The sequence below is a fragment of the Carassius carassius genome, unplaced genomic scaffold, assembly GCF_963082965.1.
Source record: "Carassius carassius unplaced genomic scaffold, fCarCar2.1 SCAFFOLD_128, whole genome shotgun sequence".
Lineage (NCBI taxonomy): Eukaryota > Metazoa > Chordata > Actinopteri > Cypriniformes > Cyprinidae > Carassius > Carassius carassius.
The window spans coordinates 7,848-34,272 of NW_026774992.1; the positions used below are offsets into that span (position 1 = coordinate 7,848).

Genomic DNA, 26,425 nt, shown 5'->3' on the forward strand with positions numbered 1-26,425 from the left:
CAGGGGAGAGCGCGAACGCAGTCCCCCACTACCATAAATTATGCAGTCGAGATTCCCACATTTGGGGAATTCGCAGGGGTCAGCATGGCCGTAGTGCAATGGACAAGCCTCGCCCTGGGTGAACCGCCTTCTTGATCATGGTGTCTCCCCTGCCAGGTAAGTATGAAGACCCAGGCGGCCAGCCAGAGGTAGAATTTGCGTCTCTACCATCCTCACCAACGGTTAGCCCTCCGTAAACCCCAACAAAGGAAGGATGGGCGACTTCCATTACTGGCCTGGAAACTGCTTCCCAACGCTGGTTTTAGTTGACTCCCTTTAACCAAACACACCGAATTCGATACATCACCTCATCAGTGAAAGACTCCGAGACCTCAGGTGGGAGCATCGTTAGTGGAAGAGTCCAACACCTCAGGGGGTGCCTCAGAAGAGAGTCCGCAATAAACCACAGGACCTGCAAAGGCAGACCTCATTACTTGCACTGCTATTCGTCACAATAAATGGCATTCCCGAAAACGGGAAAGCACACCGTTCCTGGAGACACTGCAATACCAGGCCGATGCGTGGAATGGACGGAGCAAGCCCCGGCTCAAGCTCCGTGATCTAAAAATCCATTTAATATGTAGTCCCCGGATGGGGGACGTATCAGATATTAAACTGATAAGAACAGATACTACACTTGATCTTAGCCAAAAGGCCGAGAAGCGGTGTTGATTTGATGCAGCGGGGAAGAAGCCGGACACGACGATGCCCATCTCGGCTTTGGTAAGTCTGGGAGACCTGAAACGCTGTGTGATGGTAGTACCCTCCCCCGTCTGCAACGTCACCGGGCCTCGCCCCGATCGGCCTGACGCTGGCTCTGCGGCGACAGAGAGTACGGCATCGCTCGTAACTCCCAAACGGTTCGTCGCAAAGCCACGTGCTTTATGTCATCGGAATCCTTGGCTCGAGCCGAACGAGATGCAGGTCTCAGATTGGCTCGTCGCTCTGACGAAATTTTCGGGTATTTGGGATTTTGTCGAAAACCTTCTTTTGCAAACTAGCGGCAGGTATTTGGCCCAGTCCCGCCCAGATCAGCACAGAATGCTTCTCTGGAGTCTGACTGTCAATAATCATCCAAAAAAAGTGGAAATTCCATTCACCCTGGCGAGGGGACCTCAAAACGTGCCAAGGTGGTGTGGCCGAGGTGGCTCAAATGGCTATAACTCCAGGAAGGAGTGAGATCCCTTCACCCAAATCGGCACACCTGTGCAGGGGCTCAGTCAGCGGTCAGGTGTAAAAGGGCGCTGCGACAGGCCACTAGGTGGCGCTGTAAGCGGAAAAATAAGAAAATTGAAATGTAAAAGGACCATCAAACAAAGATGGAAACACCTGAAACGCTGTGTGATGGTAGTACCCTCCCCCGTCTGCAACGTCACCGGGCCTCGCCCCGATCGGCCTGACGCTGGCTCTGCGGCGACAGAGAGTACGGCATCGCTCGTAACTCCCAAACGGTTCGTCGCAGAGCCACGTGCCTTATGTCATCGGAATCCTTGGCTCGAGCCGAACGAGATGCAGGTCTCAGATTGGCTCGTCGCTCTGACTAAATTTTCGGGTATTTGGGATTTTGTCGAAAACCTTCTTTTGCAAACTAGCGGCAGGTATTTGGCCCAGTCCCACCCAGATCAGCACAGAATGCTTCTCTGGAGTCTGACTGTCAATAATCATCCAAAAAAAGTGGAAATTTCCATTCACCTTGGCGAGGGGACCTCAAAACGTGCCAAGGTGGTGTGGCCGAGGTGGCTCAAATGGCTATAACTCCAGGAAGGAGTGAGATCCCTTCACCCAAATCGGCACACCTGTGCAGGGGCTCAGTCAGCGGTCAGGTGTAAAAGGGCGCTGCGACAGGCCACTAGGTGGCGCTGTAAGCGGAAAAATAAGAAAAATGAAATGTAAAAGGACCATCAAACAAAGATGGAAACACCTGAAACGCTGTGTGATGGTAGTACCCTCCCCCGTCTGCAACGTCACCGGGCCTCGCCCCGATCGGCCTGACGCTGGCTCTGCAGCGACAGAGAGTACGGCATCGCTCGTAACTCCCAAACGGTTCGTCGCAAAGCCACGTGCCTTATGTCATCGGAATCCTTGGCTCGAGCCGAACGAGATGCAGGTCTCAGATTGGCTCGTCGCTCTGATGAAATTTTCGGGTATTTGGGATTTTGTCGAAAACCTTCTTTTGCAAACTAGCGGCAGGTATTTGGCCCAGTCCCACCCAGATCAGCACAGAATGCTTCTCTGGAGTCTGACTGTCAATAATCATCCAAAAAAAGTGGAAATTTCCATTCACCTTGGCGAGGGGACCTCAAAACGTGCCAAGGTGGTGTGGCCGAGGTGGCTCAAATGGCTATAACTCCAGGAAGGAGTGAGATCCCTTCACCCAAATCGGCACACCTGTGCAGGGGCTCAGTCAGCGGTCAGGTGTAAAAGGGCGCTGCGACAGGCCACTAGGTGGCGCTGTAAGCGGAAAAGACCTAATATGATTTGAAAAAGCACAACGAAAAACAAACATGGAGACAGCTACAGCTAGGCTGCAGTCAATCCAATCGACTTGCAAAGTGAGGTCTGTGCAAAATTCGAACTAAACCACACACCAGGGACCGATATTTCAAGAGCGTAAGTGATTTTGTTTCATGAGCTCAAAACACATACCCAGCATGTGGCAGGGCTCATCATTCTGAAACTAAAGAGTAACTGAGATAGATCTTTCTGCTTTGTTTCACCAGTTAATTCAGGGGAGAGCGCGAACGCATTCCCCCACTACCATAAATTATGCAGTCGAGATTCCCACATTTGGGGAATTCGCAGGGGTCAGCATGGCCGTAGTGCAATGGACAAGCCTCGCCCTGGGTGAACCGCCTTCTTGATCATGGTGTCTCCCCTGCCAGGTAAGTATGAAGACCCAGGCGGCCAGCCAGAGGTACAATTTGCGTCTCTACCATCCTCACCAACGGTTAGCCCTCCGTAAACCCCAACAAAGGAAGGATGGGCGACTTCCATTACTGGCCTGGAAACTGCTTCCCAACGCTGGTTTTAGTTGACTCCCTTTAACCAAACACACCGAATTCGATACATCACCTCGTCAGTGAAAGACTCCGAGACCTCAGGTGGGAGCATCGTTAGTGGAAGAGTCCAACACCTCAGGGGGGTGCCTCAGAAGAGAGTCCGCAATAAACCACAGGACCTGCAAAGGCAGACCTCATTACTTGCACTGCTATTCGTCACAATAAATGGCATTCCCGAAAACGGGAAAGCACACCGTTCCTGGAGACACTGCAATACCAGGCCGATGCGTGGAATGGACGGAGCAAGCCCCGGCTCCAGCTCCGTGATCTAAAAATCCATTTAATATGTAGTCCCCGGATGGGGGACGTATCAGATATTAAACTGATAAGAACAGATACTACACTTGATCTTAGCCAAAAGGCCGAGAAGCGATGTTGATTTGATGCAGCGGGGAAGAAGCCGGACACGACGATGCCCATCTCGGCTTTGGTAAGTCTGGGAGACCTGAAACGCTGTGTGATGGTAGTACCCTCCCCCGTCTGCAACGTCACCGGGCCTCGCCCCGATTGGCCTGACGCTGGCTCTGCGGCGACAGAGAGTACGGCATCGCTCGTAACTCCCAAACGGTTCGTCGCAAAGCCACGTGCTTTATGTCATCGGAATCCTTGGCTCGAGCCGAACGAGATGCAGGTCTCAGATTGGCTCGTCGCTCTGACGAAATTTTCGGGTATTTGGGATTTTGTCGAAAACCTTCTTTTGCAAACTAGCGGCAGGTATTTGGCCCAGTCCCGCCCAGATCAGCACAGAATGCTTCTCTGGAGTCTGACTGTCAATAATCATCCAAAAAAAGTGGAAATTCCATTCACCTTGGCGAGGGGACCTCAAAACGTGCCAAGGTGGTGTGGCCGAGGTGGCTCAAATGGCTATAACTCCAGGAAGGAGTGAGATCCCTTCACCCAAATCGGCACACCTGTGCAGGGGCTCAGTCAGCGGTCAGGTGTAAAAGGGCGCTGCGACAGGCCACTAGGTGGCGCTGTAAGCGGAAAAATAAGAAAAATGAAATGTAAAAGGACCATCAAACAAAGATGGAAACACCTGAAACGCTGTGTGATGGTAGTACCCTCCCCCGTCTGCAACGTCACCGGGCCTCGCCCCGATCGGCCTGACGCTGGCTCTGCGGCGACAGAGAGTACGGCATCGCTCGTAACTCCCAAACGGTTCGTCGCAAAGCCACGTGCCTTATGTCATCGGAATCCTTGGCTCGAGCCGAACGAGATGCAGGTCTCAGATTGGCTCGTCGCTCTGACGAAATTTTCGGGTATTTGGGATTTTGTCGAAAACCTTCTTTTGCAAACTAGCGGCAGGTATTTGGCCCAGTCCCACCCAGATCAGCACAGAATGCTTCTCTGGAGTCTGACTGTCAATAATCATCCAAAAAAAGTGGAAATTTCCATTCACCTTGGCGAGGGGACCTCAAAACGTGCCAAGGTGGTGTGGCCGAGGTGGCTCAAATGGCTATAACTCCAGGAAGGAGTGAGATCCCTTCACCCAAATCGGCACACCTGTGCAGGGGCTCAGTCAGCGGTCAGGTGTAAAAGGGCGCTGCGACAGGCCACTAGGTGGCGCTGTAAGCGGAAAAATAAAAAATTGAAATGTAAAAGGACCATCAAACAAAGATGGAAACACCTGAAACGCTGTGTGATGGTAGTACCCTCCCCCGTCTGCAACGTCACCGGGCCTCGCCCCGATCGGCCTGACGCTGGCTCTGCGGCGACAGAGAGTACGGCATCGCTCGTAACTCCCAAACGGTTCGTCGCAGAGCCACGTGCCTTATGTCATCGGAATCCTTGGCTCGAGCCGAACGAGACGCAGGTCTCAGATTGGCTCGTCGCTCTGACGAAATTTTCGGGTATTTGGGATTTTGTCGAAAACCTTCTTTTGCAAACTAGCGGCAGGTATTTGGCCCAGTCCCACCCAGATCAGCACAGAATGCTTCTCTGGAGTCTGACTGTCAATAATCATCCAAAAAAAGTGGAAATTTCCATTCACCTTGGCGAGGGGACCTCAAAACGTGCCAAGGTGGTGTGGCCGAGGTGGCTCAAATGGCTATAACTCCAGGAAGGAGTGAGATCCCTTCACCCAAATCGGCACACCTGTGCAGGGGCTCAGTCAGCGGTCAGGTGTAAAAGGGCGCTGCGACAGGCCACTAGGTGGCGCTGTAAGCGGAAAAGACCTAATATGATTTGAAAAAGCACAACGAAAAACAAACATGGAGACAGCTACAGCTAGGCTGCAGTCAATCCAATCGACTTGCAAAGTGAGGTCTGTGCAAAATTCGAACTAAACCACACACCAGGGACCGATATTTCAAGAGCGTAAGTGATTTTGTTTCATGAGCTCAAAACACATACCCAGCATGTGGCAGGGCTCATCATTCTGAAACTAAAGAGTAACTGAGATAGATCTTTCTGCTTTGTTTCACCAGTTATTTCAGGGGAGAGCGCGAACGCAGTCCCCCACTACCATAAATTATGCAGTCGAGATTCCCACATTTGGGGAATTCGCAGGGGTCAGCATGGCCGTAGTGCAATGGACAAGCCTCGCCCTGGGTGAACCGCCTTCTTGATCATGGTGTCTCCCCTGCCAGGTAAGTATGAAGACCCAGGCGGCCAGCCAGAGGTACAATTTGCGTCTCTACCATCCTCACCAACGGTTAGCCCTCCGTAAACCCCAACAAAGGAAGGATGGGCGACTTCCATTACTGGCCTGGAAACTGCTTCCCAACGCTGGTTTTAGTTGACTCCCTTTAACCAAACACACCGAATTAGATACATCACCTCGTCAGTGAAAGACTCCGAGACCTCAGGTGGGAGCATCGTTAGTGGAAGAGTCCAACACCTCAGGGGGGTGCCTCAGAAGAGAGTCCGCAATAAACCACAGGACCTGCAAAGGCAGACCTCATTACTTGCACTGCTATTCGTCACAATAAATGGCATTCCCGAAAACGGGAAAGCACACCGTTCCTGGAGACACTGCAATACCAGGCCGATGCGTGGAATGGACGGAGCAAGCCCCGGCTCCAGCTCCGTGATCTAAAAATCCATTTAATATGTAGTCCCCGGATGGGGGACGTATCAGATATTAAACTGATAAGAACAGATACTACACTTGATCTTAGCCAAAAGGCCGAGAAGCGATGTTGATTTGATGCAGCGGGGAAGAAGCCGGACACGACGATGCCCATCTCGGCTTTGGTAAGTCTGGGAGACCTGAAACGCTGTGTGATGGTAGTACCCTCCCCCGTCTGCAACGTCACCGGGCCTCGCCCCGATCGGCCTGACGCTGGCTCTGCGGCGACAGAGAGTACGGCATCGCTCGTAACTCCCAAACGGTTCGTCGCAAAGCCACGTGCTTTATGTCATCGGAATCCTTGGCTCGAGCCGAACGAGATGCAGGTCTCAGATTGGCTCGTCGCTCTGACGAAATTTTCGGGTATTTGGGATTTTGTCGAAAACATTCTTTTGCAAACTAGCGGCAGGTATTTGGCCCAGTCCCGCCCAGATCAGCACAGAATGCTTCTCTGGAGTCTGACTGTCAATAATCATCCAAAAAAAGTGGAAATTCCATTCACCTTGGCGAGGGGACCTCAAAACGTGCCAAGGTGGTGTGGCCGAGGTGGCTCAAATGGCTATAACTCCAGGAAGGAGTGAGATCCCTTCACCCAAATCGGCACACCTGTGCAGGGGCTCAGTCAGCGGTCAGGTGTAAAAGGGCGCTGCGACAGGCCACTAGGTGGCGCTGTAAGCGGAAAAATAAGAAAATTGAAATGTAAAAGGACCATCAAACAAAGATGGAAACACCTGAAACGCTGTGTGATGGTAGTACCCTCCCCCGTCTGCAACGTCACCGGGCCTCGCCCCGATCGGCCTGACGCTGGCTCTGCGGCGACAGAGAGTACGGCATCGCTCGTAACTCCCAAACGGTTCGTCGCAGAGCCACGTGCCTTATGTCATCGGAATCCTTGGCTCGAGCCGAACGAGATGAACTTTGTAGTCTTTTAAATAAAATGTTTTAGTTCCTTTTTAAGCTCATGCCTTTTTACCTAATTTATTCACCATGGCCCTCACAATTTCAACAATAAATGTAAGAAGTGTGAGGTCCATGGTCAGAGCACATACTATTTTATCCTTTTTAAAATCTCAAAAGTCAGATGTCTTTTTACTACAAGAGTGTGCCTTACCCTTTTTATCTAGTTACAGGAGGTGGGAGGAGCTATGGACGCCGGGACCCTCCATATGGAGCGGGTCCAACTTTAACAAAAATGATGGAGTGGCGATTTTAATAAATAACCCTCACATCCTGGTGAAGGGGAGCACGGTGGTAAGAGATGGGCGGCTATTTTAGCGAATATGACTTTTTTAGATAGAGATTTTAAGGTGTTAAATGTGTATGGTTTTACAGGTAAAAACGATAGGTATGAGCTTTTAGAGGAACTGCAGTCCCACATGCTGGGGAGGGTACCATTAGTGGTAGGGGGAGATTTTAACTGTGTTTTAGCCAAAACTGATAGGAAGAGGGTGGGGGCAGACTTTAGGTTTGATAAGACATCAGTTTTAATGCAAAGTTTAGTTAAGGATTTTAAATTAACTGACTGTTTTAAGACTTTGCATCCAAGAGAGGTGGGCTACACCTGGGTCAGTGGTGATGGCACCAACGCCTCTCGCATTGACTACATTTTCGTACGCGATTGCCCGCCGACTGATGCTATATTAACACCCCTATTCTTTTCCGATCACGTTATGCTGTCTTGCACTATTTCCTTCACCACAAAATTGACGGTAGGTGGAGGGATCTGGAAACTGAATTGCTCCCTTTTGCAGGATGAGGAGATAGTTAGTGACTACAGGGAGCAATTCAGTCAGTGGCAGACCCTCCAAGACTTTTTCGATTCACGTGCACAGTGGTGGGAGATGGTGAAACACTGGACGAGACTGTTTTTTAGAAAGAAAGGGATTGGAAAAAAGAACAAAGAAAAGAGACGCATGTTGGGACTGCAAAAAAGATTACAAAGGTATTTCAAGTTTGTTAATGGAGGGTTTGATTTTAATGAAGAATTAAATGAGGTTAAAAAAGAAATGGCTGATTTGGAAAAACAAAGAAACAAAGGGTTGATTTTAAGAAGTAAGGAACAAGATCTGGAGGAAGGTGAAAAATGCACAAGATACTTTTTTAAGAGGATTTTAACAAATAAAGGGGTAATTACTGAATTAAAAAAGGGGGAGAAGGAAGCCAGAAATACAGAAGAGATATTAGAAGAAGTAGAAAGATTTTATACAGATTTATACAACAAAAAAGAGATAACAGAGGAAGCCATAGAAAATATTTTGGGAAATTTAGAAAAGAAAATTGATAATGAGCGTGCTATTTTAACCCAAGATTTTACTCTTTTAGAGCTTACAAAATGTATGAAGGATTTTAAAACTGGTAAGTCGCCGGGAAGTGATGGCCTTCCCGTGGAATTTTATTCAAAATTTTGGGACATTTTAGCACCAGAACTTTTAATGGTTTTTAAGGACTTTGATAGACTGGACCGACTCCCTGACAGTTTTAGACTAGGAATTGTTTCACTTTTGCATAAAAAAGGAGATAGGACAGATTTAAAAACGTGGAGACCAATCAGCCTTTTAAATTGGGATTGCAAACTTTTTAGCAAGCTTTTAGCTAAACGCATGTCCCTGTTTTTAAAGGATGTGATCCACCCGGATCAAGCATGTGCTGTGCCCGGGAAGAGGATCACGGACAGTCTGATATTGATCCGAGACACCATCTGTTTTGCGAGAGACAGAAACATTGGCCTAATAGTGGTAAATTTAGATTTTGAAAAAGCTTTTGATCGGGTCTCGCACCAGTACCTATTGCAGGTACTGGAGAAAATGGGCTTCCCAGGGAGGTTTTTAGCATGGGTGGGATTGCTGTATAATGATATAACCAGCAAAATTCTTGTAAATGGGCATTTAACAAAAGCTGTTAACATTCACAGCGGCGTCCGTCAAGGGTGCCCGTTATCCCCGCTCTTGTATGTGGCATGCATTGAGCCATTGGCACAGCTTTTGAGAAGGGACCAACGGATCGCAGGATTTAAGCTACCAGGAAGTTTGATAGCAAAATGTGTTTTATACATGGACGATGTGACAATTTTAACGACTGACTTTTTATCTGTCCGAAGAGCTTTGGAACTTACAGATTCTTATGGACGGGCCTCTGGCTCCAAATTAAACAGAAACAAGTCAGAGGCCCAGCTCTTCGGACAGTGGGGCGACATAGACGTGGGAGGACTGGAAGTGACTCTAAGAAATGATAATATAAAAATTCTAGGCATAAAATTTGATAGGGAGGGGGGTGGACAAGGTAATTGGACCAATGCTTTAGGGAAAGTAAGACAGCGACTGGGTTTGTGGGGACTAAGGACTTTGACGATGGAGGGAAAGATTTTAGTTTTTAAAGCTGTGATTTTACCTCTGTTTTTATTGTTGTGCTCTGTTTTTACCCCCCCCAGGTCCTTCATTTTAGCAGTGGAACGTGCTGTCTTTTATTTTCTCTGGGGATCCAGGTGGGAGAGAATAAAGAGAGAAACAGTCAAGAAAAGAAAGGAAAACGGAGGCAAAGGACTGCCAGACCTAAGCCTTTTTTTAGGGAGTCATTTTACAGGATTACATTTTAAGTATGCCACGGCCCCATCCAGTGATAAGACCGCAGCAATAGTGAAGTTTTGGATGGGGTCGTACTTACGCTACCTAAAAATTTTAACCGTAGATCTTAGAACCCCAGTGTCTTTTAACTTGCCAAAAGAATATGCATTTATTAATTTTTTTTTAAAGAAACATGACCTAGAACGAGAAAATGTGGACATTTTAAAAGACCATAAAAAGATTATCTCTGTTGTGCAGGACCGGGAGAAGGTGAGCCCAGTTCCAGGGCTAACTGAGAGCGAATCCAAAACAGTGTGGAGAAACGCAGCCCACCCCGCTCTTTGGAACCGGCAAAAAGACCTGATGTGGATGGTGGCCCATGAGATCCTACCAACCAGGGCGGTTATGCACTCCCGCGGCATGGCCGCCAACGCAAAGTGCCCACGGCTCGGGTGTAATCAGGAAGAGACCGTGCGGCACGTCCTCTGGGAGTGCGGTGCTGCACGGGACCGGTGGACCGCGACCGGCCCCCTGGTTTTCCCATGCCTGCCAGCGGGTGGGGTCCAGATGGACTATAATCTCGCCGTCCTAGGGGTGGGCCGGAGGATAAAGGATTTAACATCAAAACAGTTCACAACACTCTGGTTCACCCTGAATGCTATAAAGCATGCAATCTGGACTGCCAGAAACCTGCTGGTGGGGAAACGGGTGATGGTGCCCCTCCAAGCCACTGTAAGGATGGTGGAGAACATGCTGCAGGGGCACCGCGCCCAATCATTCAGAGCGGGGGCCGGGGTTGCCACTGAGAGAGTCCCGGCCACCACCGACCCTGGTTGCCCGTAGATGTACCTTCACCACTTCCGGCTACGGGAGCAGCGGGCCAGAGAGTACGGATCTCCTCTGGGTCACTGAAGCTGGGTTTGATTGCCTGGGACCGAAGAGTGGGAGAGGCCCAAATTGAAAGATTACCTCCCCGATCAAGCACAATAGAGAACCCTTTTTTTTTTTTTTTTTTTTTTTTTTTTTTTTACATAGTTTTATTTTGGCTTTTAAAACACACTGAAAGCACTTTAAAGGAAAATAAAAATGTATGTAAAAGAACAATTCATCAATGTGTAACCTTATAACCCCTCTTTTTTTTTTTTTTTTTTTTTTCTTCCCTTATGGTCATTTCAAGTACTTTGTCTGTATCTTAACATAAGGCATGTCTTGGAGATCCAGGATTTTAGTGGTGTGTTAACCGTCATTGGAACGATTGTTTTTTAATTTTTTATTTTATTTTTTTTTACTCATACCTGCATGTGAACATATATGTTGTATTTTATCTATTACTTGACGTACTGTTGTACCACTTTTGATTAAATATCAATAAAACCAGTCAAAAAAAAAAAAAAAAAAAAAATCTGTTCTTATCAGTTTAATATCTGATACGTCCCCCATCCGGGGACTACATATTAAATGGATTTTTAGATCACGGAGCTGGAGCCGGGGCTTGCTCCGTCCATTCCACGCATCGGCCTGGTATTGCAATGTCTCCAGGAACGGTGTGCTTTCCCTTTTTCGGGAATGCCATTTATTGTGACGAATAGCAGAGCAAGTAATGAGGTCTGCCTTTGCAGGTCCTGTGGTTTATTGCGGACTCTCTTCTGAGGCACCCCCCTGAGGTGTTGGACTCTTCCACTAACGATGCTCCCACCTGAGGTCTCGGAGTCTTTCACTGACGAGGTGATGTATCGAATTCGGTGTGTTTGGTTAAAGGGAGTCAACTAAAACCAGCGTTGGGAAGCAGTTTCCAGGCCAGTAATGGAAGTCGCCCATCCTTCCTTTGTTGGGGTTTACGGAGGGCTAACCGTTGGTGAGGATGGTAGAGACGCAAATTGTACCTCTGGCTGGCCGCCTGGGTCTTCATACTTACCTGGCAGGGGAGACACCATGATCAAGAAGGCGGTTCACCCAGGGCGAGGCTTGTCCATTGCACTACGGCCATGCTGACCCCTGTGAATTCCCCAAATGTGGGAATCTCGACTGCAAATAAATGGCATTCCCGAAAACGGGAAAGCACACCGTTCCTGGAGACACTGCAATACCAGGCCGATGCGTGGAATGGACGGAGCAAGCCCCGGCTCCAGCTCCGTGATCTAAAAATCCATTTAATATGTAGTCCCCGGATGGGGGACGTATCAGATATTAAACTGATAAGAACAGATACTACACTTGATCTTAGCCAAAAGGCCGAGAAGCGATGTTGATTATTCATTTTAATCAAAAAAACTCTTGTGACACCCGCTCCTCTTTACTAGTGATAGTGTTGGGTTCAGGAACGGAGGTGTCCACCGCCTTAGGATCCGCAGAGAAAATCTCTTGCGGCTCCTTTGGCGATGATGTTCTTAGCTGTATTTGCAGAAACGAAACCTCATTCGGGGAGGCTGAGGGCCACACCCTGTCTCCTTCCTCATTACTTGAGCTGGTGGACCTCAACTTTTTCTCCTCCGTTTGACACAAGGGAGACCCCGCAGGTCTTTTCTGCAGCTGAGCATTAGGTAACCAATCTAGAGTTATTCCGCCTATACTGCTTGAAGTGTTTTGCTCGGTGTCTAGATCGGGTACAGTTTCCAAAGAGGAGGGGGTCAATTCATCTGACTCTTTCTCCTCTTCACTTGCTTTATCCATTTCCATACTCACATTTTGCTTTCCTAATTGGATGGGCGGAGTCTCCTCCTCCCGACCGTTACCCGCGTCTGACTCCACCCCTTGACCCGCCCCTTCCGCTCCGTCTCGACCAGTCCCTGGGCTTGGTTGGGTATTCAAAATTCCCTCCAAAACCTCAGGGACTGCCTCTTTTTCACTCGTTTGGTTTTTGGTGGCAGCCATTTTTGCTTTTAATATGTTGGCAAAGGATTTAGGGCAGTCTCTGTAGAGATGGTTGGATTCACCACAAAGATTGCACTTTCTGCCATTGGTACATTCTTCATAGATGTGCCCAATTTCTTTGCACTTACCACAAACTGTTTCCTGACATGCCTCTATGAGGTGCCCAAACCGACTGCATTTACGGCACAGTTTGGGCATCCCCTGATAATGAATGTAGCCTCTGTTTTCTCCCAGCACAATCATAGAAGGAATCTGACTTAAGCCCTGGAAGCCGTGTGGATCCTCCCATTGTTTAATGGGAACTCTCCACGCGCCATTCCAGATGCCGTCCTCGTCTAAAACCTTAACAGGCTGGCCCCGAACAGAGCAAAATCTCGCCAACCATATCGCTATGTCATCTCCACTCACAGTTTCATTAAACATTCGAACAATTACCACTTTCAGGGAATTGTCTGTCAGTTTTTCAACTGTGAACATGGAAAGACTGGCTTTTGCCGCTTCAAAACGAGACCAGAAAACATTTAGCAGTGCAGCGCTTTTAAAGCTCAAATCAAAACCACGGTTCTGGGGAAGAGTCAATAAGCAATTTACATCATTTGCTGAAAATCCTAAAACCTTTTGTACGAGTTTCCGTGAGAAATCAAGTCTGGACATCCCCATTAACGTTCCATCATCATTTTTTCTAAACATAAAACGCACGCTGTGGTGCCTCCGCATGCCGGCACGAGCAGCCGACATGGTGGAGGCACCAACAGCCCTTTAAAAATACGTACAACAGCCAATAAATGTCTAAAAGACTGATAGAATAAATAACTAAACTTTTAAAAGGACACTAAATAATAATACAGCAAAATAAATAAATAAAAGGGCACTTTACCTGTGAACGCTAGTGTTTTTCTCCTTCCTAGGCGAGCTGGAAAAAGAACCTGAAGAAAGACGAAAAACAAGAAAAAAAATGCTGTTCACAGGTGAAGTCCAAGATATATCCCTGTCCGGAGAGACTACAACCACCGCCCGGTAATAGTCTATTTCCTTCCAGAGAAGATGATCGCGACCCCGTCCCTCTGATCTTAGCCAAAAGGCCGAGAAGCGATGTTGATTTGATGCAGCGGGGAAGAAGCCGGACACGACGATGCCCATCTCGGCTTTGGTAAGTCTGGGAGACCTAAAACGCTGTGTGATGGTAGTACCCTCCCCCGTCTGCAACGTCACCGGGCCTCGCCCCGATCGGCCTGACGCTGGCTCTGCAGCGACAGAGAGTACGGCATCGCTCGTAACTCCCAAACGGTTCGTCGCAGAGCCACGTGCCTTATGTCATCGGAATCCTTGGCTCGAGCCGAACGAGATGCAGGTCTCAGATTGGCTCGTCGCTCTGACGAAATTTTCGGGTATTTGGGATTTTGTCGAAAACCTTCTTTTGCAAACTAGCGGCAGGTATTTGGCCCAGTCCCACCCAGATCAGCACAGAATGCTTCTCTGGAGTCTGACTGTCAATAATCATCCAAAAAAAGTGGAAATTTCCATTCACCTTGGCGAGGGGACCTCAAAACGTGCCAAGGTGGTGTGGCCGAGGTGGCTCAAATGGCTATAACTCCAGGAAGGAGTGAGATCCCTTCACCCAAATCGGCACACCTGTGCAGGGGCTCAGTCAGCGGTCAGGTGTAAAAGGGTGCTGCGACAGGCCACTAGGTGGCGCTGTACGCGGAAAAAAACTAATATGATTTGAAAAAGCACAACGAAAAACAAACATGGAGACAGCTACAGCTAGGCTGCAGTCAATCCAATCGACTTGCAAAGTGAGGTCTGTGCAAAATTCGAACTAAACCACACACCAGGGACCGATATTTCAAGAGCGTAAGTGATTTTGTTTCATGAGCTCAAAACACATACCCAGCATGTGGCAGGACTCATCATTCTGAAACTAAAAAGTAACTGAGATAGATCTCTCTGCTTTGTTTCACCAGTTAATTCAGGGGAGAGCACGAACGCAGTCCCCCACTACCATAAATTATGCAGTCGAGATTCCCACATTTGGGGAATTCGCAGGGGTCAGCATGGCCGTAGTGCAATGGACAAGCCTCGCCCTGGGTGAACCGCCTTCTTGATCATGGTGTCTCCCCTGCCAGGTAAGTATGAAGACCCAGGCGGCCAGCCAGAGGTACAATTTGCGTCTCTACCATCCTCACCAACGGTTAGCCCTCCGTAAACCCCAACAAAGGAAGGATGGGCGACTTCCATTACTGGCCTGGAAACTGCTTCCCAACGCTGGTTTTAGTTGACTCCCTTTAACCAAACACACCGAATTCGATACATCACCTCGTCAGTGAAAGACTCCGAGACCTCAGGTGGGAGCATCGTTAGTGGAAGAGTCCAACACCTCAGGGGGGTGCCTCAGAAGAGAGTCCGCAATAAACCACAGGACCTGCAAAGGCAGACCTCATTACTTGCTCTGCTATTCGTCACAATAAATGGCATTCCCGAAAAAGGGAAAACACACCGTTCCTAGAGACACTGCAATACCAAGCCGATGCGTGGAATGGACGGAGCAAGCCCCGGCTCCAGCTCCGTGATCTAAAAATCCATTTAATATGTAGTCCCCGGATGGGGGACGTATCAGATATTAAACTGATAAGAACAGATTTTTTCTTTCGAAAAAGTTTTATTTTCACCATTTACATTTTTTCCATTTGCATTTTTACTTTCACACACATTTTTTTTTCAAGCACACATTAAAACAAGCCATATAATATATAATAAATACACATGGTAAAATGAAAGAAACAACCATTGTTAAAAAAAAATTGATTAAACCACAGTGTTTTGCTTGTTTTTAAAAGTCCATATTTGAGGTGTGTTTAAAAGGTGCGATCGGTTTCAAAAGTAAAATACAAATTTAAAAAAGCAAACAAGCCTCATATGCATGTTAATAAAACCAATTTCATTAATAAAACACAATAAAAACCAATTTATTGGATAAAAACCAATAAAAAAAAAACATCTGTTGTGCAAGACCGGCGGTGAGTCCTTATCAAGTCGGTCTTCACCCCACTCTCCAGAACAGGGACATGAGATGCTGCTTTACAGGCTCAGCGGAGATCCCCTCTCCTCCGGCCCGCTGGCCCGCTGTTCCCGTAGCCAGAATGGTGAGGGTGCATCTACGGGCAGCCAGGGTCGGTGCCTGCCGGGACCTTCTCTGTGCGGCCCCGGCCCCCCCGTCCGAATATCGTCGTCCGGTACCCCTGCAGCATTGATGTTACCTTTAGAATCAGAATCAGAATCAGAATCAGAATCAGAAAGAGCTTTATTGCCAAGTATGCTTGCACATACAAGGAATTTGTTTTAGTGACATAAGCTTCCAGTAAACAGAGACAACAACACACAGACAAAAAAAAAAAAAAAATTTACAGGAGATTTACAAATTGGCAAATAAATAAGTGTATAAACAATTGTGCTATAAATGATAATGGAATAGGATTGAGTGAGATGCAGGAATGTTCTAGGATGGAGGGGTAACAAATAAATATAAGGATATTGCACATTTTTGCATAAGTTTAAGTGGGAAACATTTAACTGTTCATGAGGTAGATTGCCTGGGGGAAGAAACTATTCTTGTGTCTTGCTGTTCTGGTATTTGCGGCTCTGAGGCGCCGGCCAGATGGCAAAAGTTCAAAGATGGGGTGACTTGGATGTGAGGGATCCAGAGTGATTTTCTGAGTCCTTTTCCTCACTCTGGATGTGTACAGTTCTTGAAGGGTGGGCAGGGGAGCACCAATAATCCTTTCAGCAGTCCGAACAGTTCTCTGTAGTCTTCTGATATCTGATTTTGTAGCTGAACCAAACCAGACAGTAATTGAAGTACACAGGACTGACTCAATGACGGCTGAGTAGAACTGTTTCAGCAGCTCCTGTGGCAGGTTAAACTTCCTCAGCTGGCGAAGGAAGTACAACCTTTGTTGGGCTTTTTTCACAATGGAGCCAATGTGATTGTCCCACTTCAGGTCCTGAGAGATGGTGGTTCCCAGGAATCTGAATGACTCCACTGCAGTCACAGTGCTGTTCATGATGGTGAGTGGGGAAAGTGCAGGGGGGTTTCTCCTAAAGTCCACAGTCATCTCCACTGTTTTGAGCGTGTTCAGCTCCAGGTTGTTAAGACTGCACCAGACAGCCAGCTGCTCAACCTCCTGTCTGTAAGCAGACTCGTCACCATCCTGGATGAGGCCGATGACTGTAGTGTCGTCAGCAAACTTCAGGAGCTTGACAGAGGGGTCTTTAGAGGTGCAGTCGTTGGTGTACAGGGAGAAGAGCAGAGGGGAGAGAACACATCCCTGAGGGGCACCAGTGTTGGTGGAGCAGTTGTTTGACATGAATTTCCCCAGTCTCACTAACTGTTGCCTATCTGTCAGAAAGCTGGTGATCCACTGACAGATAGAGCTAGGAACAGAGAGCTGGGTCAGTTTGGTCTGGAGGGTTGTTGGGATGATGGTGTTGAAAGCCGAACTAAAGTCCACAAACAGGATCCTCACATAAGTCCCTGTTTTGTCCAGATGTTGCAGGATGAAGTGCAATGCCATGTTGATTGCATCATCCACGGACCTGTTTGCTCGGTACGCAAACTGCAGGGGGTCCAGTAAGGGTCCAGTGATGTCCTTCAGATAAGCCAGAACCAGTTTTTCAAACGACTTCATCTTGGGTTTCTTTGGAATGGGGATTATGGTTGAGCGTTTGAAGCAGGAAGGCACTTCACACAACTCCAGAGATCTGTTGAAGATCTGTGAAAAGATGGGGGCCAGCTGGTCAGCACAGGTTTTCAGACAGGCTGGTGTAACGCCATCTGGGCCTGGTGCTTTTCTTCTTTTGTTTTTCTTGAAGACCTGGCGCACATCATCTTCACAGATTTGAAGAGCAGGAGGTATGGAGAGGGGGATTGCAGGAGGTGTTAATGGTTGTGTAGGGAGATGGTCAGAGTGGGTGTTGGGGGTTTCAAATCTACAATAAAACTCATTCAGGTCGTTAGCAAGTCGTTGATTAGCCTCAGTGCAAGGGGATGGTGTCTTGTAGTTTGTGATGGCTCTCAGTCCTCTCCAAACTGAAGTAGAGTCGTTGGAAGTAAACTGGTCTTCCAACTTTTTAGCGTAGGTCTTTTTAGCCGCTCTAATCTCTTTGTTCAGTGTGTTCCTGGCCTGATTGTACAAGACCCTGTCCCCATTTCTGTAGGCATCCTCTTTGGCCTGACGAAGGTGTCTGAGTTTTACTGTAAACCATGGCTTATCATTGTTGAATGTTAAATAAGTCCTGGTAGGAATGCATATATCCTCACAGAAACTAATATAGGATGTTACGGTCTCTGTGAGTTCGTCCAGATCGGTGGTAGCAGCTTCAAAAACGCTCCAGTCTGTGATGTCAAAACAAGATTGTAAATCCTGCTCTGTTTCGCTGGTCCATCTCTTCACAGTCTTTACTACAGGTTTAGCAGATTTAAGTTTCTGCTTGTAGGTCGGTATAAGATGAACCAGACAGTGATCAGAACGCCCCAAAGCTGCTCGTGGAACAGAGTGAAATGCATCCTTTATTGTGGTGTAACAGTGATCCAATATATTACTGTCTCTGGTGGGACAGGTAACATGCTGTCTGTATTTTGGCAGTTCACGGGAGAGATTGGCTTTATTAAAGTCCCCAAGAATGATTAAAACAGAGTCTGGGTGTTGTTGTTCTGTCTCTGTGATCTCATCAGCGAGTTTCTGTAAAGCTGAGCTCACGTGCGCTTGAGGAGGGATGTAAACACTAACCAGAATGAACGAGTGAAACTCCCGTGGCGAAAAGAACGGCTTGCAGTTGATAAACTGCGTTTCTAGATCAGGACAGCACATCTTCTTTAATACAGTTACATCTGTACACCACCGTTCATTGATGTAAAAGCATGTCCCGCCGCCGCGCGATTTCCCCATTGATTCTGCTTCGCGGTCCGCTCTGAACAGCTGAAAGCCCGGCAGATGGAGCACGCTGTCCGGTATGGCGTCATTCAGCCAGGTTTCCGTGAAACACAGAGCAGCAGAGTGAGAGAAATCCTTATTTGTCCGAGAGAGCAGAAGGAGTTCGTCCGTTTTGTTTGGTAGAGAGCGGAGATTTGCGAGATGGATGCTAGGCAACGGCGTTCGAAATCCGCGCTTCCTGAGTCTGACGAGCGCTCCCGCTCGCTTTCCCCGTCTGCGCGTCCTGAAGCGCTTGATCAGCGCCGCTGCTCCTCCGATAACAATGTTCAGTAAAACGTCTGTATAATAGAAATCCGGAAAAATATCATGTGGTGTGTTCTGCCGAATGTTCAGCAGTTCATCCCTGGTGAAACTGATCGTGTTTGTTAAACAAAAAACAGGAAAAACGAACAAAAACAGTACAAACACTGGAGAGCCAAGCACTGAAGCAGCCATGTGCGGCGCCATCTTGGATCTTAGCTCACATGCATGGAGGGTTACCGTAACGCGTTTCCCCACCAGCAGGTTTCTGGTGGCCCAGATGGCATCCTTGATGACGTTGAGGGTGAGCCAGAGCGAGGTGAATTCCTGTGCTGTCATGTCCTTCAAGCCCCGGCCCACCCCAAGGATGGCGAGCTGGTACCCGAACTGGGCCCCACCTGCTGGTAGGCACGGGAAATACAAGGGGCCGGTCTTGGCCCACAGGTCCCAGAGTAGGTGGTGGACGGTCTCCGGGGAATTGCAGCCGGACCGAGGGCAGATTGGGTTTTTGGCCATGCCTCAGGAGTGCATAACCGCCCTGACCGGGAGGATCTCATGAGCCACCATCCATGATAAATCCTTGTGCCTGTTCTGGAGAGCGGGGTGAGCAGCGTTCCTCCAAACTTGTTTGGCCTCACCTAGTGTGAGGCCTGGAACTGGACTCACCGGTTCCCGGTCCTGCACAACAGAAATGAGAGACTTGTGTTTAGTTAAAATGGTGACATCTTCACTCTCTAAAAGATATTTCTTTAAAATTTTTTTTATAAAACTGTACTCTTTAGGCAAGTTAAAAGACACTGGGGTTTTCAAGTCTACTGGTAAAATTTTCAATGTTCTTAGGTAAGACCCCATCCAAAATTGCACCATTGCAGCCGTCTTGTTTTCTTTGGATGGGGTCATGGCATAACTAATGTGCAGGGCGGTGAAGCGGCTGCCTAAAAACAGGTGGGGGTCTGGGAGGCCTTTTCCACCGTTCTCTGGCCTTTTCTTGATGGTCTCCCTCTTCAGGCGCTCCCACTTGGACCCCCACAGGAAATAAAACACCGCCCTCTCCAGTCTCACCAGGAACCGCCGAGGGGGGCTAAAAACAGAACAGACAAGTAAAATCAGAGGTAAAATCACAGATTTAAAAATTAAAATTTTACCTTCAATTGTCAACTGTCTTAGTCCCCAAAACCCCAGTCTTTTCCTAGCTTTCCCTAGCAAGTCAGTCCAGTTGTCTCATCCACCTCCGTCTTTATCAAATTTTACGCCTAAAATCTTAAAATCATTGTCTTTAAAAACCAAATCAAGTCCTCCTGTGTCCACGTCTCCCCACGGCCCGAAGAGCTGGGCCTCGGACTTGTTTCTATTGAGTTTGGCGCCCGAGGCCCGACCGTACCAGTCAGTCAAGTCCAGTGCTCTTCGTATGGATAAAACGTCCGTGGCTAAAAGAGTTACGTCGTCCATGTATAAAGAACAGGTCGCCGTCAGTCCACCCGTCCCAGGAACGTCCAGTCCTTTGATCCATTTGTCCCTTCTCAAGATCTGTGCCAGTGGCTCGATGCAAGCCACATACAGAAGAGGAGATAAAGGACATCCCTGACGGACACCACTGTGTATGTTCACAGCTTTGGAAAGATGCCCATTTATTAGAATTTTGCTGACTATTCCCTTGTACAGCAGTCCCACCCAGGCTATAAACCTCTCTGGAAACCCCATTTTCTCCAGTACCTGGAAGAGGTACTGGTGCGAGACTCGATCAAATGCTTTTTCAAAATCTAAATTTAGGACTACTAGCCGAATATTTCTGTCTCTCGCGTAACAGATGGCGTCTCTAATCAGCACTAGGTTGTCTGTTATCTTTCTTCCGGGCACAGCACAAGCTTGATCCGGGTGGATCACGTCCTCTAAAACAGTCGACATGCGTGTCGCTAAAATCTTACTAAAAAGTTTACCATCGAAATTTAAAAGCGTGATTGGTCTCCAATTTTTTAAGTCAGTCCTGTCCCCTTTTTTGTACAGTAAAGACACTATCCCTATCCTAAAACTGTCGGGTAGTCTGTCAAGAGTCTCAAAGTTGTTAAAAACAGCCAATAATTCATGTGCTAAAATATCCCAAAAAGTAAGATAAAACTCTAGGGGAAGTCCATCTGCTCCTGGGGACTTCCCCTTTTTAAAACCTTTAAGAGCTTTATGTAATTCTAAAATAGTAAAATCTTGGGATAAAAACTTATTTTGGCCATTAACATACTTGACTAAAAAATTTAAAACTTCCCTTGCCGTATCGTCGTGTACATCTTTTTTACAATACAAATCCTCATAAAATCCCTCTACATTTTTTAAAATCTCTTCTGTTGTGTTTGCATCCCTCCCTCCTACCTTAACCCTGGTTATTGCCCCTCCCCTTGTTATTATCTTTTTAAAAAGTAACTTGTACACTTTTCACCTTCCTCTATTTCTCTTTCTTTGCTTCTTAAAATAACACCTTTACTTTGGATACGAGATAAAACTGACATTTCTTTTTTTACATCTGTTATTTCTTGGCTAAAATCAAAACCATTATTTAAAAGATTAAAATATCTTTGTAATCTTTTTTGCAACCCCATCATGCATCTCTTTTCCCTATTCTTTTTATCTTTCCCTACCTTCCTAAAAAACTGTCTTGTCCAGTCCTTTACCATTTCCCACCACTGTGCACGTGTCTCATAAAAGTCTTGGAGGGTCTGCCATTGGCTGAACTGCTCCCTATATTCTCTAACCACTTCTTCATCCACCAATAGGGAACAGTTCAGCTTCCACATCCCTCCTCCTACCGTCACACCCGGGGAAAGTGAAAGGGTGCAAGACAGCATCATGTGATCAGAAAAAAAGAGAGGGGTCAATGTTGCATCGGTTGGCGGGCAGTCCCTTGTAAAAACATAGTCAATTCGAGAGGCTCTGGCGCCATCACCACTGAACCAGGTGAAGCCCTCCTCTCTTTGATGCAGTTGTTTAAAACAGTCAACTAACTTAAAATCCTTGACTAAATTTTGTAATAAAACCGATGTCTTATCGACCTTAAAATCTTCTCCTAACCACTGATTTTGAGCTTGTTGGCTAGGGCTGGGCGATATATCGAACGATATGATCATGCGCATCTAATCAGTAAAGCTGCTTCCGTGATCACCGCTAAAATCGCCATCACATAATTGGAGTGGCATTTAATAGACAGCAGAGGTGGGACTTTCAAGTCACAAGCAAGTCTTCAAGTCATATCCAAGTCCTCAAAGGGTTAAAGTTAATAAGATAATTAAGTGACTAATTAAATGATGATTGTACATTAGTGATGAACTTCTGCTGTTAACAATCAACATCACTGAAGTAAAGAGAAACACAAGAACTACAACTGAATTTAGCCACAGCCTTCAACTGAAAAAAAACCCCCCACTATGCCACCATAATTGTGGTCAGGGTTTGCTTTAGGTAGTGTCTTGACCCTTTTACTAATTCAAAGCAATTTGATTCAAAACAATTTCAATATTGTTTTCGCAACAAACATGTATGCATTGCTGAATCAAACCTTGTAGTAACAGATGATCTTATGCTTTTTCTGCTTATAACTCATGTTGACTTGGACATCATGAGATAGTCTTCTTTGGATTGTTGACTGACATTCAGCTTTTACCAGAGTTGGGACTTTCAAGTCACAAGCAAGTCTTCAAGTCTTATCCCAAGTCCTCAAAGGGTTAAAGTTAATGAGATAATTAAGTGATTAAGTGATGATTGTGCATTAATGATGAACACCTGCTGTTCTTGAGAATTACAGAGGATCAGATGTTGATGTTTTATTAGTTAAAGTGATGCAACCATAATGGAGATCAGTGTTTGCTTTAGTGGGGCTCTTGACCCTTGACTAACATGTTAGATCTCTTTATGTAGCATTGCATGAGGTGCTGTAAAGCAGAGAGAAGACATTAATCTGTATGTGATAGGTGGTCAGATTACAATCAAATTAACATTAGCTCTATTTAAGTTTGGCATAATCAACCTAGTAAAACTGCACTATGGAAAAAAAATTAAGTGAATTTTAAATCTACTAAGAGCATACAAAATTTGAAAAACCATACTCTGTAGACACACACAGACATCAAGAACCAGCATATGACTCTCAACAGTGGTGACAATCAACAAAATGTTGCATGCTGGGTAAAACCTTAGTAAAAACTCCCGTCATGCACTGCAGTATGAAAAATTGTCACCACTGTTATGGATCGTGATATGTGTGTTTGTCTAAAAACCTGAACTGATTGTCTCCTTTTGTGTCTTTCAACATTGAAGCATTGTGATTTTTTTTTTTTACTTCAGTTCAGTAATAGCTGAGTGTCAGTCTACTATCCAAAGATAAACACAATTTCATGATGTTCAGTCATCATGAGTTATAAGCAGAAAAAGCATAAAATCATCTGTTACTGCAAGGTTCGACTCAGCAATGCATACATGTTTGTTGCGAAAACAATATTGCAATTGTTTTGAATCAAATTGGTTTGAATTAGTAAAAGGGGCAAGACACTACTTGGCCCAGTCCCACCCAGATCAGCACAGAATGCTTCTCTGGAGTCTGACTGTCAATAATCATCCAAAAAAAGAGCGAGGTGAATTCCTGTGCTGTCATGTCCTTCAAGCCCCGGCCCACCCCAAGGATGGCGAGCTGGTACCCGAACTGGGCCCCACCTGCTGCTAGGCACGGGAAATACAAGGGGCCGGTCTTGGCCCACAGGTCCCAGAGTAGGTGATGGACGGTCTCCGGGGAATTGCAGCCGGACCGAGGGCAGATTGGGTTTTTGGCCATGCCTCAGGAGTGCATAACCGCCCTGACCGGGAGGATCTCATGAGCCACCATCCATGATAAATCCTTGTGCCTGTTCTGGAGAGCGGGGTGAGCAGCGTTCCTCCAAACTTGTTTGGCCTCACCTAGTGTGAGGCCTGGAACTGGACTCACCGGTTCCCGGTCCTGCACAACAGAAATGAGAGACTTGTGTTTAGTTAAAATGGTGACATCTTCACTCTCTAAAAGATATTTCTTTAAAAAAATTTTTTATAAAACTGTACTCTTTAGGCAAGTTAAAAGACACTGGGGTTTTCAAGTCTACTGGTAAAATTTTCAATGTTCTTAGGTAAGACCCCATCCAAAATTGCACCATTGCAGCCGTCTTGTTTTCTTTGGATGGGGTCATGGCATAACTAATGTGCAGGGCGGTGAAGCGGCTGCCTAAAAACAGGTGGGGGTCTGGGAGGCCTTTTCCACCGTTCTCTGGCCTTTTCTTGATGGTCTCCCTCTTCAGGCGCTCCCACTTGGACCCCCACAGGAAATAAAACACCGCCCTCTCCAGTCTCACCAGGAACCGCCGAGGGGGGCTAAAAACAGAACAGACAAGTAAAATCAGAGGTAAAATCACAGATTTAAAAATTAAAATTTTACCTTCAATTGTCAACTGTCTTAGTCCCCAAAACCCCAGTCTTTTCCTAGCTTTCCCTAGCAAGTCAGTCCAGTTGTCTCATCCACCTCCGTCTTTATCAAATTTAACGCCTAAAATCTTAAAATCATTGTCTTTAAAAACCAAATCAAGTCCTCCTGTGTCCACGTCTCACCACGGCCCGAAGAGCTGGGCCTCGGACTTGTTTCTATTGAGTTTGGCGCCCGAGGCCCGACCGTACCAGTCAGTCAAGTCCAGTGCTCTTCGTATGGATAAAACGTCCGTGGCTAAAAGAGTTACGTCGTCCATGTATAAAGCACAGGTCGCCGTCAGTCCACCCGTCCCAGGAACGTCCAGTCCTTTGATCCATTTGTCCCTTCTCAAGATCTGTGCCAGTGGCTCGATGCAAGCCACATACAGAAGAGGAGATAAAGGACATCCCTGACGGACACCACTGTGTATGTTCACAGCTTTGGAAAGATGCCCATTTATTAGAATTTTGCTGACTATTCCCTTGTACAACAGTCCCACCCAGGCTATAAACCTCTCTGGAAACCCCATTTTCTCCAGTACCTGGAAGAGGTACTGGTGCGAGACTCGATCAAATGCTTTTTCAAAATCTAAATTTAGGACTACTAGCCGAATATTTCTGTCTCTCGCGTAACAGATGGCGTCTCTAATCAGCACTAGGTTGTCTGTTATCTTTCTTCCGGGCACAGCACAAGCTTGATCCGGGTGGATCACGTCCTCTAAAACAGTCGACATGCGTGTCGCTAAAATCTTACTAAAAAGTTTACCATCGAAATTTAAAAGCGTGATTGGTCTCCAATTTTTTAAGTCAGTCCTGTCCCCTTTTTTGTACAGTAAAGACACTATCCCTATCCTAAAACTGTCGGGTAGTCTGTCAAGAGTCTCAAAGTTGTTAAAAACAGCCAATAATTCATGTGCTAAAATATCCCAAAAAGTAAGATAAAACTCTAGGGGAAGTCCATCTGCTCCTGGGGACTTCCCCTTTTTAAAACCTTTAAGAGCTTTATGTAATTCTAAAATAGTAAAATCTTGGGATAAAAACTTATTTTGGCCATTAACATTCTTGACTAAAAAATTTAAAACTTCCCTTGCCGTATCGTCGTGTACATCTTTTTTACAATACAAATCCTCATAAAATCCCTCTACATTTTTTAAAATCTCTTCTGTTGTGTTTGCATCCCTCCCTCCTACCTTAACCCTGGTTATTGCCCCTCCCCTTGTTATTATCTTTTTAAAAAAGTAACTTGTACACTTTTCACCTTCCTCTATTTCTCTTTCTTTGCTTCTTAAAATAACACCTTTACTTTGGATACGAGATAAAACTGACATTTCTTTTTTTCCATCTGTTATTTCTTGGCTAAAATCAAAACCATTATTTAAAAGATTAAAATATCTTTGTAATCTTTTTTGCAACCCCATCATGCATCTCTTTTCCCTATTCTTTTTATCTTTCCCTACCTTCCTAAAAAACTGTCTTGTCCAGTCCTTTACCATTTCCCACCACTGTGCACGTGTCTCATAAAAGTCTTGGAGGGTCTGCCATTGGCTGAACTGCTCCCTATATTCTCTAACCACTTCTTCATCCACCAATAGGGAACAGTTCAGCTTCCACATCCCTCCTCCTACCGTCACACCCGGGGAAAGTGAAAGGGTGCAAGACAGCATCATGTGATCAGAAAAAAAGAGAGGGGTCAATGTTGCATCGGTTGGCGGGCAGTCCCTTGTAAAAACATAGTCAATTCGAGAGGCTCTGGCGCCATCACCACTGAACCAGGTGAAGCCCTCCTCTCTTTGATGCAGTTGTTTAAAACAGTCAACTAACTTAAAATCCTTGACTAAATTTTGTAATAAAACCGATGTCTTATCGACCTTAAAATCTTCTCCTAACCACTGATTTTGAGCTTGTTGGCTAGGGCTGGGCGATATATCGAACGATATGATCATGCGCATCTAATCAGTAAAGCTGCTTCCGTGATCACCGCTAAAATCGCCATCACATAATTGGAGTGGCATTTAATAGACAGCAGAGGTGGGACTTTCAAGTCACAAGCAAGTCTTCAAGTCATATCCAAGTCCTCAAAGGGTTAAAGTTAATAAGATAATTAAGTGACTAATTAAATGATGATTGTAC

General features: G+C 46.4%; 8 non-coding genes and 3 pseudogenes across 8 annotated transcripts; 2 read left to right on the top strand and 9 right to left on the bottom strand.

Moving 5' to 3' along the window:
- LOC132133986 (U1 spliceosomal RNA) lies at window positions 1-164 on the bottom strand. The gene has a single exon (XR_009429306.1). It is a non-coding gene; the product is annotated as a U1 spliceosomal RNA (small nuclear RNA).
- Window positions 165-515: 351 nt separating this feature from the next.
- On the bottom strand, window positions 516-706 carry LOC132134002 (U2 spliceosomal RNA). Its single transcript, XR_009429320.1, has one exon. It is a non-coding gene; the product is annotated as a U2 spliceosomal RNA (small nuclear RNA).
- A 2,059-nt stretch (window positions 707-2,765) lies between these two features.
- Window positions 2,766-2,929, bottom strand: LOC132133991 (U1 spliceosomal RNA). The gene has a single exon (XR_009429310.1). It is a non-coding gene; the product is annotated as a U1 spliceosomal RNA (small nuclear RNA).
- A 352-nt stretch (window positions 2,930-3,281) lies between these two features.
- Window positions 3,282-3,472, bottom strand: LOC132133995 (U2 spliceosomal RNA). Its single transcript, XR_009429313.1, has one exon. It is a non-coding gene; the product is annotated as a U2 spliceosomal RNA (small nuclear RNA).
- A 2,058-nt stretch (window positions 3,473-5,530) lies between these two features.
- LOC132133998 (U1 spliceosomal RNA) lies at window positions 5,531-5,694 on the bottom strand. Its single transcript, XR_009429316.1, has one exon. It is a non-coding gene; the product is annotated as a U1 spliceosomal RNA (small nuclear RNA).
- Window positions 5,695-6,046: 352 nt separating this feature from the next.
- LOC132133996 (U2 spliceosomal RNA) lies at window positions 6,047-6,237 on the bottom strand. Its single transcript, XR_009429314.1, has one exon. It is a non-coding gene; the product is annotated as a U2 spliceosomal RNA (small nuclear RNA).
- Window positions 6,238-11,075: 4,838 nt separating this feature from the next.
- Window positions 11,076-11,283, top strand: LOC132134007 (U2 spliceosomal RNA; annotated as a pseudogene).
- Window positions 11,284-11,635: 352 nt separating this feature from the next.
- LOC132133994 (U1 spliceosomal RNA) lies at window positions 11,636-11,765 on the top strand (annotated as a pseudogene).
- A 16-nt stretch (window positions 11,766-11,781) lies between these two features.
- LOC132133997 (U2 spliceosomal RNA) lies at window positions 11,782-11,972 on the bottom strand. The gene has a single exon (XR_009429315.1). It is a non-coding gene; the product is annotated as a U2 spliceosomal RNA (small nuclear RNA).
- Window positions 11,973-14,569: 2,597 nt separating this feature from the next.
- LOC132133993 (U1 spliceosomal RNA) lies at window positions 14,570-14,733 on the bottom strand. Its single transcript, XR_009429312.1, has one exon. It is a non-coding gene; the product is annotated as a U1 spliceosomal RNA (small nuclear RNA).
- A 352-nt stretch (window positions 14,734-15,085) lies between these two features.
- On the bottom strand, window positions 15,086-15,260 carry LOC132134010 (U2 spliceosomal RNA; annotated as a pseudogene).
- Window positions 15,261-26,425: the final 11,165 nt, after the last annotated feature.